Source organism: Papio anubis, chromosome 7 (assembly GCF_008728515.1).
Source record: "Papio anubis isolate 15944 chromosome 7, Panubis1.0, whole genome shotgun sequence".
In the NCBI taxonomy this organism is placed as follows: Eukaryota; Metazoa; Chordata; class Mammalia; order Primates; family Cercopithecidae; genus Papio; species Papio anubis.
This window is the reverse complement of record NC_044982.1, coordinates 1,953,601-1,974,873: the sequence shown is the minus strand read 5'-3', so window position 1 is coordinate 1,974,873 and position 21,273 is coordinate 1,953,601. Positions and strand designations below refer to the sequence as shown.

The 21,273-nt window shown below is 60.5% G+C and overlaps 1 long non-coding RNA gene across 1 annotated transcript; it reads right to left on the bottom strand.

Moving 5' to 3' along the window:
- Positions 1-639: 639 nt before the first annotated feature.
- On the bottom strand, positions 640-4,974 carry LOC116275675. Its single transcript, XR_004184746.1, has 2 exons — positions 918-4,974; positions 640-780 (listed from the first exon to the last, which is right to left on the bottom strand). It is a non-coding gene; the product is annotated as an uncharacterized LOC116275675 (long non-coding RNA).
- Positions 4,975-21,273: the final 16,299 nt, after the last annotated feature.

Genomic DNA, 21,273 nt, shown 5'->3' with positions numbered 1-21,273 from the left:
CTTTCAAGGGGAGAGAAGGGCAGGAGCCACACTAGGCCCCGGAGGGCTGGAGGTATGCCCACCTCGGAAGGCAGAGACTCCCGGACTCTGCTCCCTGCCCTCCCCTCAGCACCACTGTCACTCCTCCGTGCAGGGGGCAAACTGCACCTCAGAAGAGTCCCATGGCCCGTGGTCATGGCAGCTAGGCTCAAGTCTGAATCTGCACGGGGTGACACCAGGAGCAGCAGGGCCAGGACTTCTGGAGGCCTCGAGCTCCTCTGCACCAGACCCACTGAGCCCATCCCAGGCCCAGGGAGCCCAGGCCGGGAGGGGGGGCAGGCTGTCACCGAGCCATGGACACCAGTTTCCCCCCAGCTGCCCAGGGCACGGGGTAGCCCCAGCATCGCTTTGCCGTGTTCCGAACCCACACCGCCAGGCCCCGTGCTCCACAGTGAGCCTGTCTCCGATCCAATACGCTCTCCTTCCTGGCTCATCCAGCTGGAGACTTTCAACCTCACTGTAATTTACAAGGCAGCTGGAGCACAGGATATTTTTAATAAAAATTAGGTACAAGCAGATACAGGGGATTAATAGTTGTATTATGATTTTATAGTTCTCCATATACAGCGTCACGGAAAAGACAATCAGAGAGCAGGGCCATTTCAGGCAGATAAAATGGGGCATTTATTTTTAATGGAAAGAGAATTTCAGGACGCATCCAGCCATGGAGAGAGCTGCTGAGGGCCTGCGCTGGGTGGAACAAAGAGGAGGCTAGAGTTTCGGCGGCCTCTCTGAAGAGCGCTGTGGAGAGATTCTGGGCTTGCGGGACCGGGGCAGGCTCCACCCTAGTGGGTCTCCAGGTGGGGACCAGCAGCCCAAAATCAGAGCCACATGAGCCCTGCCAGAAGAGGGACCCAGGAGGGGGCCCAGCCCCTCACCTGCCTGCTGTGCAGCTGTGGGCGAGTCTCTCTGAGCCTCAGTTTCCCCACCCGTACAGCAAGGACTGGATGAGCTCCTAGGAAATCGGCCACTCTACAGAGCCAGGGCGGGGGTTGTGGAGATGCAATCCACAGTCATCTCTGCTGCTTTCCCAGGGAGCAGACACCCAACCAAACACCTGCCATCTGCCCTGGGGTCACAGCTTCCCTCAAGTTCAATCTCAGCGGTGTGTGGCCACCAGCGCCGTCCCTGGGGACACAGCTCTTCTTCCCCCACCCCAGCCATATCCAGCAGGGGCTGAGCCTCTCCAGGAGCCACCAGGCTGGCTTTGAAGCCCAGAGCTTGAAAAAGGCACTATAGGTGGGAAAGAAGCCATCATGGCCGCTATCTTCAAAGCCAGAGGCTGTGGCAGCTGGAGCCCCTGCTTGGGCTTTCCTGGAGCACAGGTCTTTGAAGACATGCCCAGCCCTGCCCCTCACTCCAGGCTCCCAGCCTCCTGCAGGAAGCTCTGCACCCCTGGAAGGACGAGGGACGAGGGGGCCGCTCAGGAGCAGGCGGGGCACTCGGGGGTAGGCAAGAGGGCTGCAGTGACACCGTGCCTGGGCTGCCCCCCCACCTCCCCGGAGCCCAGGGCTCTCCTCTGGCCCAGAGCACCCGAGCTCCCTGTGCAGCCTTTTCCAACCTGGAGCTCAGAGGAAGCGGCCATCATGCCCCTCAAATCCTGTCCCAGCAGCACGCTGGCAATGGGCTGGCCCAGCCAGATAGGCGCACGTGGGCCAGAGGGTCACCCCCTCTTCCTGCAACTCAAGGAGAGGAGCCCAAAAGGAGATCCCCTCAGGGCCTCCCAGCACACCCAGACTGAGGATGCCAGAACCAAATTATGACCAAAGGCCCTGGGAAACTGAGAGAAGACAGGGAGGTCAGGGAAGGCAGGGTCTGCAGGAGCCCCCCAGGCCCCCTCACCTACCCAGGGAGTGATGCCCTGAGCCCCCACAGGAGCCAGACCCCCAGGCTCTGAAGGAAACAGTCACTGTGTCCACTCCCGGCTGGCCACCCCTCCCCAGGAAGAGTCTCTGACCTCACCCTTCCCCAGTTGCCCCAGAACCTTCCAGAATCAAAGGAAACCACAGACTTCTCTGCCATGATTTCCAGTCCCCAGGAAGCAGGAGACCCTCCTCCGCAAAGCCCACCTGAGGGTAAGGCTGGAGAGACTTCGGCTCCCCTGTCTAGACTCCCCTCCGGAGCCAGCAGCAGGTGCCTCACGGAGAGAAGCAGCTCCAGTGCTGAGAGGCCTGGCAAAGGCCATGGGGTCCTTCCCTGAGGTGTTCAGGCTCTGACGGGCCACGGCGCATGGAGAGGGGAGTGTGCCAGGTTTCCCCCTACTCTTCTTCCAGGGACCACCTCCCCACCATCCCAGGACACACCAGCAGACCCTGTGTGTCGGGCTCAGGAGCTGCCCAAGGGTCTGGTGTCCAGGCTGGTGAGGAGTGGGCCACCAAGAGAACGGGCATGCGTGGCTGGGGACTCCCAGCCAATCCAGGTGGGATTCGCTTAACTATCTGTGCTTAACACCCAGAAGTCACCAAATGAAGGGACCGCCAAAATCACTCATGGTGAACATGGCTCCATAGGGATGTAGGCTCAAATCACAAGGGCCCCTCTCAGCTGGGAAGGTAGACCCTGGCTCAGCTGGGAGGTGAACTCAGACTTGGCCGGGAGGTAGACCTGGGCTCAGCTGGGAGATGAGCTCAGACTCAGCTGGGATGATGGCCCCAGGCTCAACTGGGAAGTGGACTCAGGCTCTCCTGGAAGGTGGGCCCAGACTCAGCCAGGATGTGACCTCAGGCTCGGCTGGGAAGTGGCCCCAGGCTCAGCTGGGAGGTGGACTCAGGCTCAGCTGGGGTGATAGACCCAGGTTCAGCTGGGAGGTGGACCCAGACTCAGCTGGGAGGTGGAGTCAGGCTCAGCTGGGGTGATGGACCCAGGTTCAGCTGGGAGGTGGCCCCAGGCTCAGCTGGGAGGTGGACTCAGGCTCAGCTGGGGTCATAGACCCAGGTTCAGCTGGGAGGTGGACCCAGACTCAGCTGGGAGGTGGAATCAGGCTCAGCTAGGAGGAAGAACCAGGCTCAACTGGGAGGTGGCCCCAGGCTCAGCTGGGAGGTGAACTCAGGCTCAGCTCGAAGATGGCCCCAGGCTCAGCTGGGAGGTGGAGTCAGGCTCAGCTGGGGTGATGGACCCAGGATCAGCTGGGAGGTGGACTCAGGTTTAGCTAGGGAGGTAAACTGAGGCTCAGTACAGGTTGAAGCACCATCACCAGGGCAGCCTGGTGACAGGTAATGACATTGGACTGCTTTTGTGTGAAAGAGGCAGCACTTAGTTCTTACTAGAAGAGACGCTTAATCTGAATATGGACTGGTCTTTCCTGGCCACAAGGCTTCTGCAAAAATGACCATCTTTCCCCATCAGCCTGGCCTTCCACACAACATTGCTGTTAGCCAAGGATCTCCCTTCAAGCTGCAATAGACTCAACCTCACAGAATCCACTGGTCTGACGTCCCCACCGTCCGGCAGCTGCCAGCCTGATGGACTCACAGAGTGGTCTTCGGAGACTCAGGGATGGCACCAGCTGGGTGGCGATGCCCTGTGGGGCCTGCCAGGGCCCTGCGGGATGCAGTGCAGGCTCCCGGTCAGTGACACACAGCTGGGACTCACAGTCTGGGGATCTGGGGCTGGAAATTGGGGCTTTTCCTGTGGTCACCCCTGTGACCCTTTAAGTTATAACTCACCCTTTGGGTCTCGCAGTCTGGTCCTTGAACTGCAGATGGGCCAGCCAACCTCAGAGCCAGGCCCAACGCCTCCAGGCCAGATGGACTCACCCACCTCCAGCCCAAGAGCCTCCTCTGAGGAGGGGGATTAAACTGAGTCTCCAGAGACCACCTTCCCGCGGCACCTGCTTGTAAACTAACTCACCTGGGAGGTAGGGGACCACTGGGTTCCACACATGGAAACAAGGGTGGTGGGAGAGGCGGGGTGCCCAGGGCCGAGCTCCTCAGCAGGGTCTCCATGGATGAGACAATCAAAAATGCAGAGCACACCCAGGAGCCTGCGAAGGCCGCCCTGCTCCCGCGGCCCCTGTAGAACCAAGAGGCTTCCACTTTCTAAATCACACAAATTAATTTAGAAATCAGAGCAGCTCCCACAGCTAGACTGCAGATTTCAAAATAGCTTAACAAATTACCAAATCCCCTTTAAGAAGACAAATTATTCCAGCTCCTCCACCAGCGCCTGGTTAATTATGCATGCACTTTTGTTAGGCGTTAAATATTCACTAGCTGTGGGTTTGCACTTGTGACCCGTTGCCTCATTTCCATGTGGGCTGGCTGTTGTGCCCCATGCTGTCCCAGCACCCCGGGATGCTGGCCTTGGGACCACCGTGCAAGGTGACGACCCAGCAGTGCCACCTTCACTGACCATGGCCACAGCTCACCTCTGCCTGCCCAGGGCTGCCCTCAGTGCAGGCAGAGCCTGCATCCCCCTACCAGCCTTCCAGGCCACACCATAGCCTTGGCCTACAAGGCCTCCTTGCCACCCTGCCTCCCTCCATCCTCGTCTCCAGGCACACTCACCCACTGGCGTCTCCCCGGGGCTGCTGTGGCCTTTGTCCCTCTTCCTGGTCTGAAGAACACCCAGGGATAGGCATGGGGTTTTCCTGACCCAAGGTTCAGGCCTCCAGTTCCTGACCAGCTTCTCCACAATGGCCCCACATGCAGAGTCTGCCTCGCCCACAGAGATAAGGTCATGTTCCCCGACCACGGGCGTCCAGGGAGTGGGAGACCAGGAGGGCACCCAGGCATCCAGCGCTGCCTTCCTTCTTGAGGCAGGTCCCCAGGCTGCTAGAGCTGTGGCCCTGACTCCCTGGACAGTGGAGACACCTGGGCGGGACTTACCCCCAGGCCAACTAGAGGGAGCTGAGCCCTGGAAGGACCTGCACCCCTAGTGGGGCCACCAGAGAAACCCCTCCCTCCTCTTCCCCCAGACTTGACAGCCGGGCTGTCCCCTGAACCCACCCCTCCTCCCCCCAGGCTGCCTGGGCGCCCCCCATTCACTGTTTCCACCCTTGGCAGATGGGGAAGGGGAAGCCAGGCAGGACGGAATGCCCCACCCAGGGTGCCTCCAGAACAGTGCCACCCAGCCCAGGACTCAGGCTGCCCAGCCCGGTCCCTCTGCGCGCCCATCCTGCTTCACACAGACAGGCTCCCCAGCTGCAGGGATGTTCCTCGCCCTCCCTCTCCTCACACTGAGGGCTCTCCTGATTTGAGATCAACTTCCAAATGTCTTTCTTGAATGTTCCGCCTAATTAACTTCACATTAAGAGGACTAAAAAGGACGTGGCAGCCGTGCCAATCCACAGCCTGCCCCGCTGCGACGGGGAGAAGCGCGTCCCACTCAGCCTCCAGCGCCTGCAGTTTCATGCCTGCGGGCCTGGCTCCTCCTCCTCCAGGACAGTCAGCCCTGCTGCCCGGTGCAAACACACACACGCACACACACACACAAATGCACACACATCCATGCAAGCGTGTATGCATATGTCCACACCCACATACATGGACACAGATATATACATGCTGCACACGCACACACCCGTGTACACGCACATGCTTGCATTGCACACAGGCACAAGCTTGCATGCTCACACATGCACACGGCCAGGAGCAAGCTCCCGAAGCCACTGAGTGGTGCCACCTTGTGCCTTGTCCTTGGGGACCAGTTGAGGAGCCACTGGGTGACAGGGACCACTCCTAGCACCCCTCTTTCAGGCACAGAGGAGCTGAAGCCAAGAGAGGGAAGGGGCTTGGTTCAGGGTCCCCCAGTGGCTAGCGGCTGGGAAGCTCTGCAAGTTTGGGTGCCTGGCAGTGCCTCCCGCAGCCGCCCTCACCCCCGACCCAGCCTTGTGACTCCCCTTGGCCCCACCAGCGTCTGTGTCCACTTCCTCCTGGGCCCACAGCCCTTCACACCTGTCCTCGCCATAGCTGGGCCCAGACACACTCTTCAGCAGGCAACGTGGCCCCCTTCACAGGGTCTGATTTGGGCACCAGTGTTCAGGAATTAGGAGGTTCCATATCTGTGTCCCCTGTCCTGCCTGGCTGGCAAAGTGGGGACTCAGCCTCCCTGTAGTCTCCACCTGCTTCCCTCCACCAGCCAGGTCTCCCCCTCACCTCCCGCCCTCCTCTCGCACCAGCTTCCCATCCCAGCCCCCAGAGGCCAGAGGGCTGGGGCGCCCTCCCCAGCCAGGTGGGGATGGGTGGAGGCTGGACTCTTTCCTCCCTGCCCCAGCTGCCTGCCCCACCGTGCCTGGCCTGTATCCACTCACAGAGCAAGAGATGCTCAGCTCAGCTTCCTGGGCCACCCAGCCTGCTGTCACCCTGCTCATCCCAGGAGAAAACAGGCCCCCATTCCCTGCCTCAGGCCCCACCACAGATGCTGGGACTCCAGCGCACCCACTGGGACCCGCCCCTCAGCTCTTGTGAGCCTCACATGCCCAGGCCGAGCCACCGCCTTCCCCTTGACAGCCCACAGGGCCTGAGGCTCCACAGGACCCCCCCAGCGTCCTCTGCAAGGACCGAGCAGAGACACAGGCAGCTGCCCTGAGCAGCACGGAGGCTGGGGCAGGCGCTGGGTTGGTGCCTTCACGCTCACTTTGGAAACTGTTGGTTCAGCAGTCTGGCCGACTACCTGCTCTGCGTGCCGGTGGCCTTAAAACCGTCCGTGCTCATAAATCACCTGGGATTTACATAAGCGCCGGTGGCAGGTAATCTTTCAGAACGCCCCCACCACTCACACGCCGCCAGCGTGCTTACGCAGGGTCAGGATCCTGGGTGGAGCGGAAGAGAGAATGAACTGACGCGGGGCTGGGAGCCTGACAGGCGGCGTCACCAGGAAGTTTATGGAGTTGGAGGCAGGGCTGCCTGTGCGTCCAGCTCCAGCTCAGCCAGGCACCCGGGCTCGGGTTGGAGGGGCCACGGAGGCTGCTCCTCACCTGCCCCACGGAGGTCCTCACCTCTGCTCAGCCCCTGCCTTGATGCCCAGCCCGTGGCTGGGACACCACCCAGCCTGCAGCCCTCCAACAAAGAGCCTCCGGGGCCTGCCAAGGGATGGGGAGCTCCTCCCTCTGGGATTTGCTGGCGAGAGCAAGTCTTGCTCCATGGAAAGGAAGTGCGGGTGGAGATCCACACCAAGGCTTGACCACAAACGGCTTTCTGCCCACACAAGTCGCATGGGCCCCAGAGCCCCATGAGGAGGACCAAAAAAAGGAGTTAAATACTTCCTGGAGACATTTTCCAGACCACCTCCACCCCGTGGCAGAAGGAGGTGCCCCCCAGCCATGTGTCCCTCCAGCCATGTGTCCCTCCAGCCATGTGTCCCCCAATACCATGTGTCCACAACCATGTGTGTCCCCCATGTGCCCCAGCCATGTCCCCAACCATGTCCCTCAGCCATGTGTCCCTCCAGCCATGTGTCCCTCCAGCCATGTGTCCCCCCAGCCATGTGCCCCCCAGCCATGTGTCCCCCAACCATGTGTCCCCCCAGCCATGTGTCCCCCCAGCCATGTGTCCCCCATGTGTCCCCACAGCCATGTGTCCCCCAGCCATGGCTGCCCCCCCAGCTGTGGCTTGTCCCTCCAGCCATGTCCTCCAGCCTGTGTCCCCAGCCATGTGTCCCTCCCGGCCATGTGCCCCAGCCATGTGTGTCCTCCATGTGTGTATCCCCTCCAGCCCGTGGCCTTTTATGCATGTGATACGAGGCATGTCCTCAGCCATGTGCCCCCCCAGCCATGTGTCCCCCCAGGCATGTGCCCACTTTGATGCTCCTCTGCCAGCACGGACTCTCAGGGCCCCGCCTGGGTCAGACTGTGCAGGCAGCGGTCAGGCCTCTGTGTGAGCAGGAATCAGGGCCCAGGGTGGGCTGGGATCAGAGCTCAGGGTGGGCTAGAATCAGGGTCCAGGGTGGGCTGGGATCAGAGCTCAGGGTGGGCTAGAATCCGGGTCCGGGGTGGGCTGAGATTAAGACTCAGAGTGGGCTAGAATCCGGGTCCAGAGTGCGCTGGGATCAAGACTCAGGGTGGGCTGGAATCAGGGCTCCATGTGTCTGGAATCAGGGCTCAGTGTGAGCAAATATCAGGGCTCTGTGTGAGGTCAGGGCTCCATGTGGGCTGGGATCCAGGCTCAGTTTGGGGCTGAGTCAAAACGCTCTGGCATGGCCTCACAGAGGTAGCTGGACTTGCTCATGGTCACACAGCAGGCGACAGGTGCTGGTGGAGCTCCTGGGTCCACGCGGCTCAGGCCCCATTGCTCTTCCCCACCTGCAGAAGCCACCCACCCCCCTTGCAGCCCATGTCTGGGCTGTGAGTCCCTCGGAGCTCTATGGACACAGCTGTCTAGCCAGTGAAAGGGGTGGCCAGGGTCCCCTGGGACCTGCACAGCACACGGGGTCCAAGCACATGGAAGGATGCTGGGCAGACACTGAGGCTCAGACCCACATCCCCCAGGAAGGACAGCTTGGAAACTACCCCACCGCTCCCCAGCGGCCAGAGGGAGAGGGTCTCCCTGATGAGCCCAGGCTGCTCCCAGAGGGAGGGCGGGAGGGAGAGCAAGGCCACCTCTGGACACGCTGTCCCAGCCAGGAGCAGGCGGCTGCACAGAACAAGGGCCTGTAGGGTGAGCCCTGGGGCTGCCTTTCAAGGAAAGAGTCATCACAGACCCCTCCTCCTGTGCTGCGGGGGAACTGAGGCCCCTGGTCCCCGAGCCCAGCGCAGGCTGCCATCACTATCCTGGAACCCCAGAGAAGGGGCAGAGGACCCTCATCCATCTTCCTGTCCCACAGAAGAATCCCAGGGGGAAACTCCACCCCCAGCAGAGGAAGCGGCCGTCAGGACACCAACGCCCAACACCCCCACGGCCGCCAGACGCTCTGGGAAGGCCGCGCCGACTCACACGGCCTAACAGCCCTGCCGAGGGATCCCAGGTGTCAGGGGACGGACTGCACACCCACCCTTATCCTGGGCTGTGACCGTGAGGAGGAGCCCCCGCCCTTCCCCAGAACACAGCCTGGCTCCTGGCACAACAAAGAAAGACGGGTGTGGGCGTGGCCCACTGCGCAACCCCACCCCCAAAGCCAGGGCTGAGCCGACCGGCCCACAAGCCCTGAAGGGGCACAGGCGTGTGCTGCCTCCCTGAGCACTGAGCACCAGGGCCAATGGCCAGGCTGCCAGGCTGGGAGCCCCTCCCCAGAACTGTCTGCAGCCCCCTTGCCTGTGGGGCCCCTGACCCAGGTGAGGTTGTGTGTGGGGGAAGAGGGGGTCCTGGTGCCCCCAGAGTGGAGCCAGCCCATGCATGAGGATGCCACTGGGGAGCCATGTGGCCCCACTGGGATTCCCCCGGGTGTCCCGAGGCTGCCGCACACTGCAGGCCTGTGAGTTTGCAGTTTGTCCCAATAAAAAAGCTGCCCTGAGCCCAGACACCCACATGGGTCCTGGTGCTCCTACCCTTAGGAAATGCATTGCTCTCCCTGGGTTCCCCTGGGTAGCGAGGCTCCTGGGCCTGAGGGTAGTGTGGGACAGCCCCGCGGCACAAGTCCCCGGTCCCGCCAACCCCCACCCCGCAGGTCAGGCCCTGCATCCTGCATCCCTCTTCACTGGCCAGTCCTCCATCGCCACCTGGTGGCCGTTGCTCCACGACTGCCGGGACAGCCAACGTGCCCAACCCGAGCTCCTCCAGGACCGGCGCCTCCTGGGTGGACGCTGGGCAGCTGTCCTGGACCTGAACTCGCCAGACTTTGGCAGAAGGCAGGGTTCAGGGGTCTCCAGCCCTTGTCCTGGATGGGGAGGCTCCCCGGTCCGGGCATTGCTGGAGCAGTGCCCTTGATCTTGAAAAGGAGCTTCAGTCATCAAAGGGGCTCCATCCCTGGAGGGCAAACAGCAATAAAAAGACACAAACAGGCTGCGTTACAGCGGCCCGGGGGAGGGGTTTCCTGATTGCGAATCCAATTCTCATTCCTGAAGGTCTTTAAAACCCTTCCTGAGCCATGTGATTGTCTCGAAAGAGCTGTTATTACTCTTATAAAAAAAACTTATAAAAAATTCTAATCAACATGGGTCTTAAACCGTAACGTCTCAGCACCCAGCGCTGCCTCCGCAACTTTGTGGGGCTGGCGGGAGGGACATTTACAAGCCATTCCATGCCCTGTGGCTGCCTGTCAACCGTGGGGCTTTTGTCACCCGTCAGAGCGATAACAATGGTTTTGTAACTCAAAAGTTATTTATTAACATCGGTATCTTCCACGTGAGGGTCTCTGGCAGCCAGGGTGGCGCTGAAAGGTTGGGGGTCCTGTCATGGACATATATGATGGTCCCCAGCTCACCAGACCCGAGAAGCCTCCAAGACGTCACCACTTTCTGCTGCACCCACTGTCTCGACGATGCATGGCACGTGCCTCACCGGCACAGCGGGAAGCCAGGCTGACCTGCCGGCAGGACAGGGCGTCTGAGGCCCCAGGCAGCTGCTTTCCTCAAGGCCACCATCTAGCCCCACACACGGCAGCGATGCCTTTGGTCAGGGCCACATCCAGGCGTGCACTGAGCTAGAGCGCACCGGACCTGAGCGTGCAGCACCACCACTCTGTGGACCTTATCGGGGCAGCATCTCAGGGGCAAGTCTCCCCACCTGGTACTCCAGGATTAGCACCGCCTCGAAGTCAGGTTGGAGTCGCGCTCGGCCACGCACCATGAGTGACCTGAGCACGCCTCATCCCCAGAGCCCAGAGGGAGCAGTCCACGGCTCAGGGAGAGCCTTTGGGGACAGAGTACCCAGTGCCCCACGGCTCCTTAGTCATCATCTGGGGAGTCTGACTCCTCCTGAGCTGGGGGCCCCCAGTGGGAGGCTGCCGAGCCAGCTCTGGGCCCCGGGGCTTCCAAGGAGCCTGTCCCCGGGAGCAGCAGGTGAGCGAGAAGCAGGCAGGTTTGTCACCGTGAGTGTGCAAGCTGTGGGGGCCTGGCCCCTCCGTGCCCTTCCCCGGACACATCTCCAAGGCAGGTTGCCTTTCCCCATTTCCTCCAGTTGCAGGTTCTGGCCAGTGTCCCCATGGAGGTCACATGTGCTGTCGGCTCCTGAACCAACTCCAGCTTTGGCCCAAGGGCAGGAGCCCAGCCTCGAGGACAAGGACAAGCGCCAGGGCCCTGGAGACAGAACCAGCAGGGCAGGTGGTGCTCAGCCCCTCGGGGCCCTTGGGGCTCCACTGCAGCAGCGGTCATACCCTCTCCTTCCCCAGAGACGGGCCAAGATGCGATTTGCTTCCTCACCTCCACGCTGAGAAAGGGGGGGCCTGTCTGCAGACAGGCCCCCCTCCCTGCCTAGGAGACTGTTCCCCAGGGCTTTCTTGCACCCCGATGCCATTTGACTGATCCTATCAGGAGGGTCTCTGACTCACCACCGGTGGGCCAGGTGTGAGCAAGCAGGTGCTCAGACAGTCACAGGTGCGGGCTCTGCAGGTGAGCACTGCCCAGGTCGCTCAGGACTCCAGAGACTCTGAATGGAGAGAACCCCACATTCTCTGCCTCTGAATTGTGTGAACGTGACCTGAACTCGCAGACCACAGCAGAGAGCAAATGTGTCAGAAATGCCCACCTGTGAGACCCAGGCCTTGCCTCGGGCTTTGGAGAGGCCGGTTTGTGGTTTAAGGACAAGCCAGGGACAGGGTTCCTCAGGACTGACCCATCACTGGAGGCTCAGGCGGCTGCAAAAGTCAGAAAGGGCAGAAGACAATCTGGGGGTGACTGTTGGCCCGCCTGACACGCGAGGGTCATGGTTTCTCCTGTGCTCGTTGAGGTCTGTATGGGGATGGTAAGGAAGCCCCTCAGCTCGTTGAGGTCTGTATGGGGCATGGTAAGGAAGCCCCTCGGAAGCAGAGGACCCGGGGCTGGCAGAAGCAATGACAGAGGGAATAGACTGCACCTCACCAGCCTCCCCGCACCCGGCTTCCTTGCCTCCACCCACACTGCAAGATGGAGCACACGGGAAGGCATTTGCACACACAACCCCTCAGCGCCCCAGACACTGCAACCCCTGTCCTGGGAGCCAGGGCCGCCCTGGCCTGGGGGTACAGACGGGCAGGCGAGGGGCACACCTGACACCCGTCAAGCAAGACTTGCCAAAGTAGGAGGCTCAGGAGTGAGGCGGGACAAACACTGGCACAGGAGGCCCAGGCCCGCGAGCACCTAAGGAGGCCCCTGGGGGAGGAAGGGCCAGAGTGGGAGTGCGTGAGACACCCAGCCTGGGACGCAAGGAGCCACAGCCGGCAGTGCAGCAAGCAGGGGCCCTCTGGGGCCTGAGGTGGAAACCAGGGGAGGCCAGCACTTCTAGACAGCAGCTCAGTCGCTCGCTCCACCTCTCAGAGTTCCTTTTCCAATATTCTCCCCGCATTGTCCGGAATCCAAATATTCCCACTTTTACAAGCAGCTTCCAGATAGCGGTGTGCAGGAGGCCGAGCCACACCGTCTTTGAGGAGGCAGGCGAGATGAAGATAAGACCAGAGAAATCCATCACACTGGCTTTTCAGGCCACACACCCTCTCCGGACCCTGCCGAGATTAAGATGCACGGTCCTCCGTTATGGGGGCCCATGAAGCCGGCGCTCCTCAGCCACAGAAATGGAGCCGTAATTCAGCCCAGAAGCGGGGAGATCGCCCCCCAGATAAACGCCTAGCAGCTCTAGAGTGCTGGCGGCCCTGGGCGTCTGCCCCACTCCCAGCCCCAGGGCAGCCTGGGGAGGAGGGGTTCTGGAGGACCCCAGCCCCTACACGGCCCCCCACTCCCTAACACTTGCTTGGGCCTGGTGGGGGCGGGAGGCTAGACAATGAACTGAGGCAGCCCCTGAGGGCCACCTGCTGCAGCTTGGGGACCCTGGGGACAGGGCCAGACGGCCATGACATGTCTCAAGGGCCTTTGCCAAGCCTGGCATCCTTGTCCATAAAAGGACCAGGCCAGGGCCGGGTGCGGTGGCTAACACCTGTAATCCCAGCACTTTGGGAGGCCGAGGCGGGTGGATCACGAGGTCGGGAGATTGAGACCACCCTGGCTAACACGATGAAACCTCATCTCTATTAAAAATACAAAAAATTAGCTGGGTGTGGTGGTGGGCACCTGTAGTCCCAGCTACTTGGGAGGCTGAGACAGGAGAATGGCGGAAATCTGGAGGCAGAGCTTGAAAAGAGCTAAGATCACACCACTGCACTCCAGCCTGGGGTGACAGGAGCCAGACTCCATCTCAAAAAAAAGGACAGGGCTGGTGGCCAGGCGCGGTGGCTCAGCTGTAATCCCAGCACTTTGGGCACTTTGCGCGGATCACCTGAGGCTGGGAGTTCAGACCAGCCCGACTAACATGGAGAAAACCCCGCCCACTATAAACACACAGGGCCGGGCGGTGGTGGCACATGCCTGTAATCCCAGCTACTCAGTAGGCTGAGGCAGGAGAATTGCTTGAACCCAGAAGGCAGAGGTTGCACTGGAGCCTAGATCCCGCCCCACTGCACTCCAGCCTGGGCAACAAGAGCAAACCTGTCTCAAAAAAAAAAAAAAAAAAAAAAAAAGGATGGGCTGGCCAGGGGCAGGGCTGTTTCACCTTCACCACACCAAGCTGAGGACAGAACCCAGGCTGGGGCCGGGGCAGGAGGAACTGAGGCCGTTCAGGCCTTGTCTGGCCACCCTAAGGGGTCAGCCCCTCTGCCCAGGAGCTCAGCGATGCTGCCTGTGGCCACGGGGTCGCCTGCTCTACCTTCAGCCTCAGTTTCTCCCTTGTAAAGGGGACATACAGCCCCTTGGGAGCCATGAGCTTCGGCCACTACTTGTGAAGCGCAGAGGGAGCTGCAGCACAGAGGCCTCAGTCAGGCACGTGCTGCTGCCGCGGTCCACGTGGGAGGTTATGTGCAGCCCTGCAGCAGTGCTGGGTGTGGGCCCTGCACCTTCAGGGCCCCCCTGGTGCACCCTGGGGGCTGTGAGGCCAGCTCGCTGCCTTTCCAGCTCATCCACCCCATTTCTCTGCTCTAGCCCTTCCCCAGGGCTCCTGCATTCAGCCCCTCCAACCCCAGCTTGGCGAGCTGCCCCTTCTGTCCTGCTCCCACTGCCACCCCCAGCACCAGCCCTTCCCAGTGTCCCTGAGCCCTATGGGACCCCTGCCCTGCCCCTAGGCACACCTCAGCCACAGGCCATGCCCGGACATCACCCACGGCTGGTCCTGGGGCCACAGTACACTGGACACAGGGTTCCAATGTGCTACATGAACCATGACAGGATCTGTGCAGCAAAGGGGGGTCCCCGCATACCCCGAAAGCCCCTCCTGCCCTCAGCCTCCCCAATACCTTCAGCAGGAAGGTGTGTGCAGGGTCTCTGGAGGCTGCCGCCCTCCCACCCACAGCAGCCATCCTGCCTCGGGGCAGCCGGAGTCAGCCAGTGCAGCTTTCAAACAGGATCATAGCGAGAACGCCACATAAAAGCTCTAAATAAACCCCAAAAAGGAAAATGGGACTGTTTTACCACTGAATCAATTCACCTCTAATTTTAATGCTCTGAAAAGTATTTTCTCTTAATGACTCCATTATTTTATCATACGGTGAGCAATAAACTCCCTCCGCATGCCTGCCACAGCCACAGCCTCTCGGGTGTCTGCCAGGCAGGGACTCCTTTACAGGCGGCTCTGCGCACACACAGCACCTGGCTCTCGTTTAGTGGTGATTTTATAGAAGATTCCCCCATTTCGTGTAACATAAAGTCTAGAACTTAATTAGCCACCGCCAGCTCCTCGGGCTGCTATGGAGCAGGTGTGCTCGTGCACCCGCAGACCACACACACCATGACAAAGTTACCGACCGTCTCGAGGCAGCGTCCCTGTGGCTGGCATGGTCAGCACGCCCCAAACATGAAGCACTCAGGACCCCAGAGGGCTCCTGGCCTCCCGCCTCGTAAGTGGGTGCAGGTTATTAATCCCCAGCTCCCTGATGGCTCTCCCACTGGGACATACACATCCCTCACAGGCAAACGTGATCCCCATCAGGGAGCTGGCGCTCTCGGGAATGACCTCCATGTGGGCTCCTGGGGAAGCCCAGGCGACTGTGCAAACCCTGCTGGCAAGGGTGCCGCCCTCCACGGTTTTCCAGGCCCCAGGGTGGGCGCATGTACCGGCTCACGGTGGGTCTGCTCCAACTCAGTGGGAAGAAGAGATGCCAAGGACGCAGCAGCAGCACCATACGTGGGAATGGGGACAGGGCGGGGGCAGGGAGCACAAGTGAGGGACAGGGCCAGGGCAGGTGAGGCCAGACGGATGGACATGGTGATCAGGGTCGGACACAGTTCCTCCTACAAGAGCCTGCTTGTGCCCTTTGATCTCTGACATCTCTCTTGGGTGCTCCACATCGAGAGGCCCCCAGGGCGCATCTGACCCCCTCCTCCAGTAAACCTAAATTAATTCCTTATTGTGCAACCTGGACAACTGTACATGGCCAATATTCAGGGGTCCCAACAAACTGCCTTGTAAATTGGAGGCCAGAGCCTGGCTTCCCTGTGTGGTGCTAGGCAAGGCACTGCAGCTTACACATGACACACACATGGCACACACGAGTCACACACGCAGCACACACATGCCCCTGCTGCTCCCACCTGACACCGGGCACTTACCCACACGCCTTCTCCCCCAGACAAAAGAGCAAAGGAGGTGGGAGGGTAAACGGGGGGCATGAGTAACCTCACAGCACCCTAGATGCTAAGGGAACAGGCACCCGTGGGCCAGGTGCGTGTGCACACCTGCCTGGGCATGAGCACAGCTGTGGGGTGTCTACGCAGGGCTCACGCATGCGGCCCAGAAACCTCCTGCGTACTAAGATAGCTCGTTCAATATCTGTAGCATGAGGGGCACTCCTGGAGGGGTCTTGGGCAATTCTCGACCTAAATGGCTATTGGCAGACTCTCCTCTCCCTGCGGGCCGGGAGGAGTCACAGAATGACTTTGTAACAGTGCGTTCTCCCTGCGTTTACCCCAGTGGGTTCTACAGGCTGGGCCTTGTCAAAGCGAAATGGGCAGGTGCTGGGCACTGGTGACAAGGCGGTGGCAGCACTTGGCCACACTCAGCCTCTGGGGGCCCCAGAGGTGCATATGTCGTGGTCCTCCCCTTATGAGCGAGGAGACAACAGGGCTGCGTGCAACTTGAGTGCCAGGGAACTGGGAGAGTGGGGCTCACGTGGCACGTCTGCCCACCTCTGCTGAAGCCTGGGGCCGCACAAAGCCTCTCAGGGTTAGAGCTTGCTGGGGCCCCGCCAGGGATGTGAGACAGAGAGAGAAGGTGTGTGTGCGTGCATGCGTGTGAGACTCAGTGTGCCTGGTTGCGCACATGTGACTGCGTACGTATGAAACACAGCAGGCGACGGTTCACAGGAACTTCTGTGGCACACTTGAGCCGGGGGAGCCCCCTGCTTCTGACTGTACAAAGACCTCACGCTCTCATCCGAGACCAGAAAGCTGTGGATGGGGTCGGTGGCTCCTCCAGGAGCTAAGCTCCACCTCCCACTCTTCAGTCTGACCCTGGCCTCCCTCCCCAGCCCTCCCCAGCCCTCCCTCTTTCGGTTTTTTGTTTGTTTGTTTGTTTGTTTTTTCCTATCCCCACACTCCTCTCCTGTGGCCCTGGCTTCAGGCCCCTCCCCAGCAGAAGCTGCAGCAGCCCCAGTGCAGTGGTGGGAGGGGCCTGGGCAGACTTGGCAGTGCCCACTGTCCTATGCCCCTTGCCTGGCGCCCCAGCCTGGCCCCTCATGCCCACCCCATGCTGGGTAGGGAGGCCCCATTGTGAGCCCGTCGCTGCTGCTGCCAGAGGCCACTGGGGCCCAGCTCCCGCGAGGATTTTTCTCAGGCCTGTTTTAGTGACTTCCTCTGAACTTCCTGCGGCTGGCTGCACCGTGGGATTGCAGAAAGCCCCGAGAGCCCCGGGGAAGCGGGCATCGAATCACAAGCAATGGCACTTCCAGCACATCCAATCAATGTTGTTATTCGTAAGAAATGGAAACAGGACATGGCAAGAAAAAGCCAGTTTCAGGAACAGGGCTTCTCCCCTCAGGCTCCGGAAAGGGCAGGGAAAGTCTCGGTTGGCCCATGACTGGGACCCTGGAGTCCAGACCCGAGATCCCCACTCCCGGCCACAGGACATGGTCAACAGGTCCCCGCCTGGCTGCCCCACCTCTGGGAGCCCTCCTGCCACCCTGGCTGGCCTCCTGCGGGCTCTGAGTGAGGTCAGGCCCCGGGAACGAGGGAGGGGCTGCTCCTGAGTCCCCAGGGCCCTGGGCTGAGTGGACCCTGCTAAGCCTCCTTGGCCCTGCCTAGCTTCCTTCACGCAGAGCTGCTGGTGCACGTGCCCCAGAATGAGGCAGGCACTGCCCCACAGAGAAGGCTTGCCCATCCCTTCCCTCTGTGTCCCAGGACAGGGCCTTGGCTGCTGCCCAGGATGTCCTGCAGCAGCCCCTCCCCCAGCCAGCCTGTCCCTCAATGCTCTCCAGCAGGCACAAGACCAGAGAGCCACATGCTCTGTGCTCACCCTGCACACCTACCCACACACCTCCCCCCAGACCTCCTGGTCCTCGAGCCTATGCTTCCCACAGGCCCTACCTGGTCATCCAGGCCAGCTGCCATGGCCCAGGAACCTGCATCCATCCTTCCCTTGGCCACAGTGACACCCAAGGCAGTGCTCACAGCTCATCCCTGCCCTCAGGGCCCTTGAGGGTCACCAGTGCCACAGCTAGTCATGTCATGTTGCACTGACTTCCCCAGCCAACCACCTGGGGGCCAGGGCTAGAGTTTTTCCTCCATTGTCCACGAATCATGGCTATCACTGTTGCATGGGTTCCTGGAGGTCTGGACCACCTGCCACATGACGTACTAAGCATGACATCACGAATGAAGCTGATGAGCATCATTTTCTACAGACCAGGAGTGTCCTAGAGCACTGGATTGCAAGAGTAGCAAGAAAGTGCCAGTGGCTGGAGCACTGCTGTCTCTCACAGTGACTGGGTGGGCCCCTCTACACTGAGGTGGTTGGGAAGGACACGCTTCCTAGACACACAGCACACACCCAGTGCCAGAGGATGTGGCGACTTGGTTCGGTCAAGGTACCGCATCTGGCGGCGCAGTTTCCATGTGGGCTGACTCTGGGTTGGGTTGGGTTCGTCCGTCACCATTGGCCATGGTGCTGCTGGGTTTTGTGGACCATGTGGGTGAAGAGAGTGGGAACAGTGGGGACAGTGGGATTGGCCATGCCTGTATCTTTTGAGTCTTCGGGGATGGTCCTAATTTCTGCAGATGCTCAGGATGTGTGGAATGACTCTCTTGGCCAGGGTCTTAGAAGCTTCCACTTACTTGTTTGGGTTTTTTTCCTGCCCAAATGGCTCATAATCATTAGGTCAAGGAACCAATGGGTGGGCTCTGCCAACTGCAGAGTACACGCAGCTCCTTCCCTTGGGCACGAGAGGCTGAGGGTCCCAGGACCACTGCAGGGCGGGCTTGTCCCCAGGTCTCCGGGAGCCCTTACTCTGCCCACGGTGGTGTTCTGGGTCCCCTGATGTCACTGCCAGCTCAGAGCCTGCACCCACAGCTCTCAAAAGATTGGGAGTCTCCTGCCCAGCATATAGTTTCTCTGCCTGGACACTGACTTCTGCCCTTTCAGGCCAGCTGCTCCTCACATGGCAGAAAGATCAGGAGAACCTGCACTTCCCAGTGGGCTGGAGGGCTCCAGGGGGCACCAGGGAGGGCGGCACCAGTGACAGGCACACCTGGGCCAAGGGAACGTTGGGCACCCAGGCTCTGGGCCACTCAGAAACTGCCAGGCAAGCACCCGTGTGGACCAGAACTGTGTGCCTGCCTGGCCAGCCTAACCTTGCCGCTTTCACAGGGAGGCACACGGGAGCCCCTCAGAACCTGCCACGGCCCTGCAAGGAGAGCATTCCCCTGGGGCAGGAGGCAGCGGCTCTCAGCCAGGCACTGACTGCCCAAGGTCGCAGAGCCAGGACAGGGTGTGGGCGGGGCCCTCCCTCCCCCCAGCTCTGGTGCCAAGCTCTTCCCAGTGTCTTGTGCCCCACGTCCCTGCAGCCGTGTGCAGGGCAGTCATGACCAAGTGCGGCACCCAGTGCCCTGGCTCTAAGCCCACTCCGTAAGCTGCTGCCTCACGACCCTGCAAGGAGCTTCCTCCTACAGAGCCCCTGTCCTTATCTGCCAGTGAGGCCAGGCCTGGGGCTCAGGGGGCGGCGGGGAGGGAAGGGGAGCTAAGCCCTGTGAGGAGCTAAGCCGTTGCACACAAGCATGCATCCTGCCCGTCGAGCGCTTGGAGAGCACGGTTAACGGAAAGACCCAACTCCGTAGAATATGGAGTTTTATTCTGAGCCAGTATGAGTGACCGCGGCCCAGGAAAAAGTGCACGCACCCAGTGAGCCCTGAGTGGGTGGTCCTGAGGCAGCCAGAGTCCAGCTCTGCTTCCTACGAGCTTTACTGTGACAGAATTTCAGGCAGTCATAATTCAAGGAGCTCCTACATCGGTTTAGCACAGAAAGGCAGAGTGTCTTGAAGCAGGGGGGAGACAGGTCATCAGTGGGGCCAGAGATTCTTTCATTTGCAATGAGTTAAAGAAGTAAAGCTTTTTCTATGAATGTGGAGTCATCAGAAAGGAAAGTTTTAAGTTAAGATTAAGAAGTCTTTTAACCGATACACTGGGTCACAGTGGCTTGTGGGGTGCGTGACTTGACCCTGGTCTGGCGGCCTTCAGTCCTGTTTATAATTTGTGTCGGGGTCACAGTCTTCTGATCGCTAGGTTAACGTCAGTACTGGTCGGCCCTGCCTGAACTCCCACAGGGAACCGGGAGAGCGAGGCGTGTCTGCCCTCTCATCCCATCATGACTGGGAACTCAGTTTTTCCGGTTTCTCGGGAGTCCCTTTGGCCAAGAGGGGGCCTGTTCAGTGGGCTGGGGGGCTTAGGGTTTTATTTTTATTTTACAGCACGCAGCACTTTTGCACACTGACGGTGTGGCCTGCACAGTTCTGGGCACATGTCCACAGATGTGTGGCATGCCTGCGTCACAGAGAATGCACGCTTCTGGCGTGAGAATGAGGCTGTGTGTGATGTGTGGGAATGCTCGGCCCCGGGCCTGCCGCAGCCAGGTCCCTGCAGTGGGTCCTCACGGCCGGAGACCAGGGATGGTGCCCACAGTGGGAACCTGGGCTGACCGGCTGCCCCCGGGACCCACGTCTGCAATTGCCCCACTGAAGCCCAGACAGACCCCCGCACGGCCTCCCCTCCAAGCACAGGACCCTCAGCAGGTCAGGGTGGTGGTGGAAGGATCTCCCGGCCCCTCCAGCCAGCCCCTGAGATGCTGCTGGAGAAACAGCTGTGACAGGCAGCTCCGGGAGCGCCGGCTCAGTTACGGCGTATGTGCGGCCCCCCAGCCAGCTGGCTTTCAGGAAAAGACTGACTTTGTACATAAAATTTATCACTGTAACAATGGCTCCTGTAGAGAGAGGAGGACGTTCACAGCCTCTCGGAGGTCATGAATAATGGAGGAGAAGGAAAGGGGCCGCTTTGGTTAGTGTTCCGAGGGGCCCAGAGGCCCCCATTATCTCGGCTGATGGGAGCAGCAGGGGCCCCAGCAGCTATGGCTCTCACTCGAGGAGACCAGTGTGTCATCACCCAGGCCCCCCGCCACACTCGGGGCTGGGGGCAGTGTCCATGCTTCCTGTATTCTTAATAAGGGCTCTGACTTGGTGACAGGGTGACCATACATGGCCCTGTCAAAAGGCCCTGCCTCAGTCTGAGAATGACGAGCTACAGGCTCTCCGGTAGGGGCCTGGACCTCCCACTCCAGGCTGTGACCTGGGGCAGGACTCCAGCTGCATCCACAAGCTGGAAGAGCAGCATATCTCCAGGCAGCCACATGTCAGGGGCCAGTGAGCAGACACCGGAGCCAGAGCGTCACAGGTCACCCCCACACGCCCAGAGTCTTCTCTCCCATCCTCCTACCCCCCTCCCCATCTGAGGTCTGTGGGGCCCTGAAGAGTCCCCAAAGGCACAAATCCTTCTTTGCTTGCCTCCAGTGACGGGGAACTCACTACCTCACTGTCGGCTGTTCCTCCTGTGGGCAGCTCTGCCTGGTGGGAGGTTCTCCCCACTAGCCCCTGCACAGAGCAGCCTGTGCCTGAGGAGCCCCAGCCCAGATTCCAGCTCTCATCCAGAGCATGCGTCAGCCCCTCTAATCCCAAACCCACACTCCTCCCTCATTTCCCCCATTTCC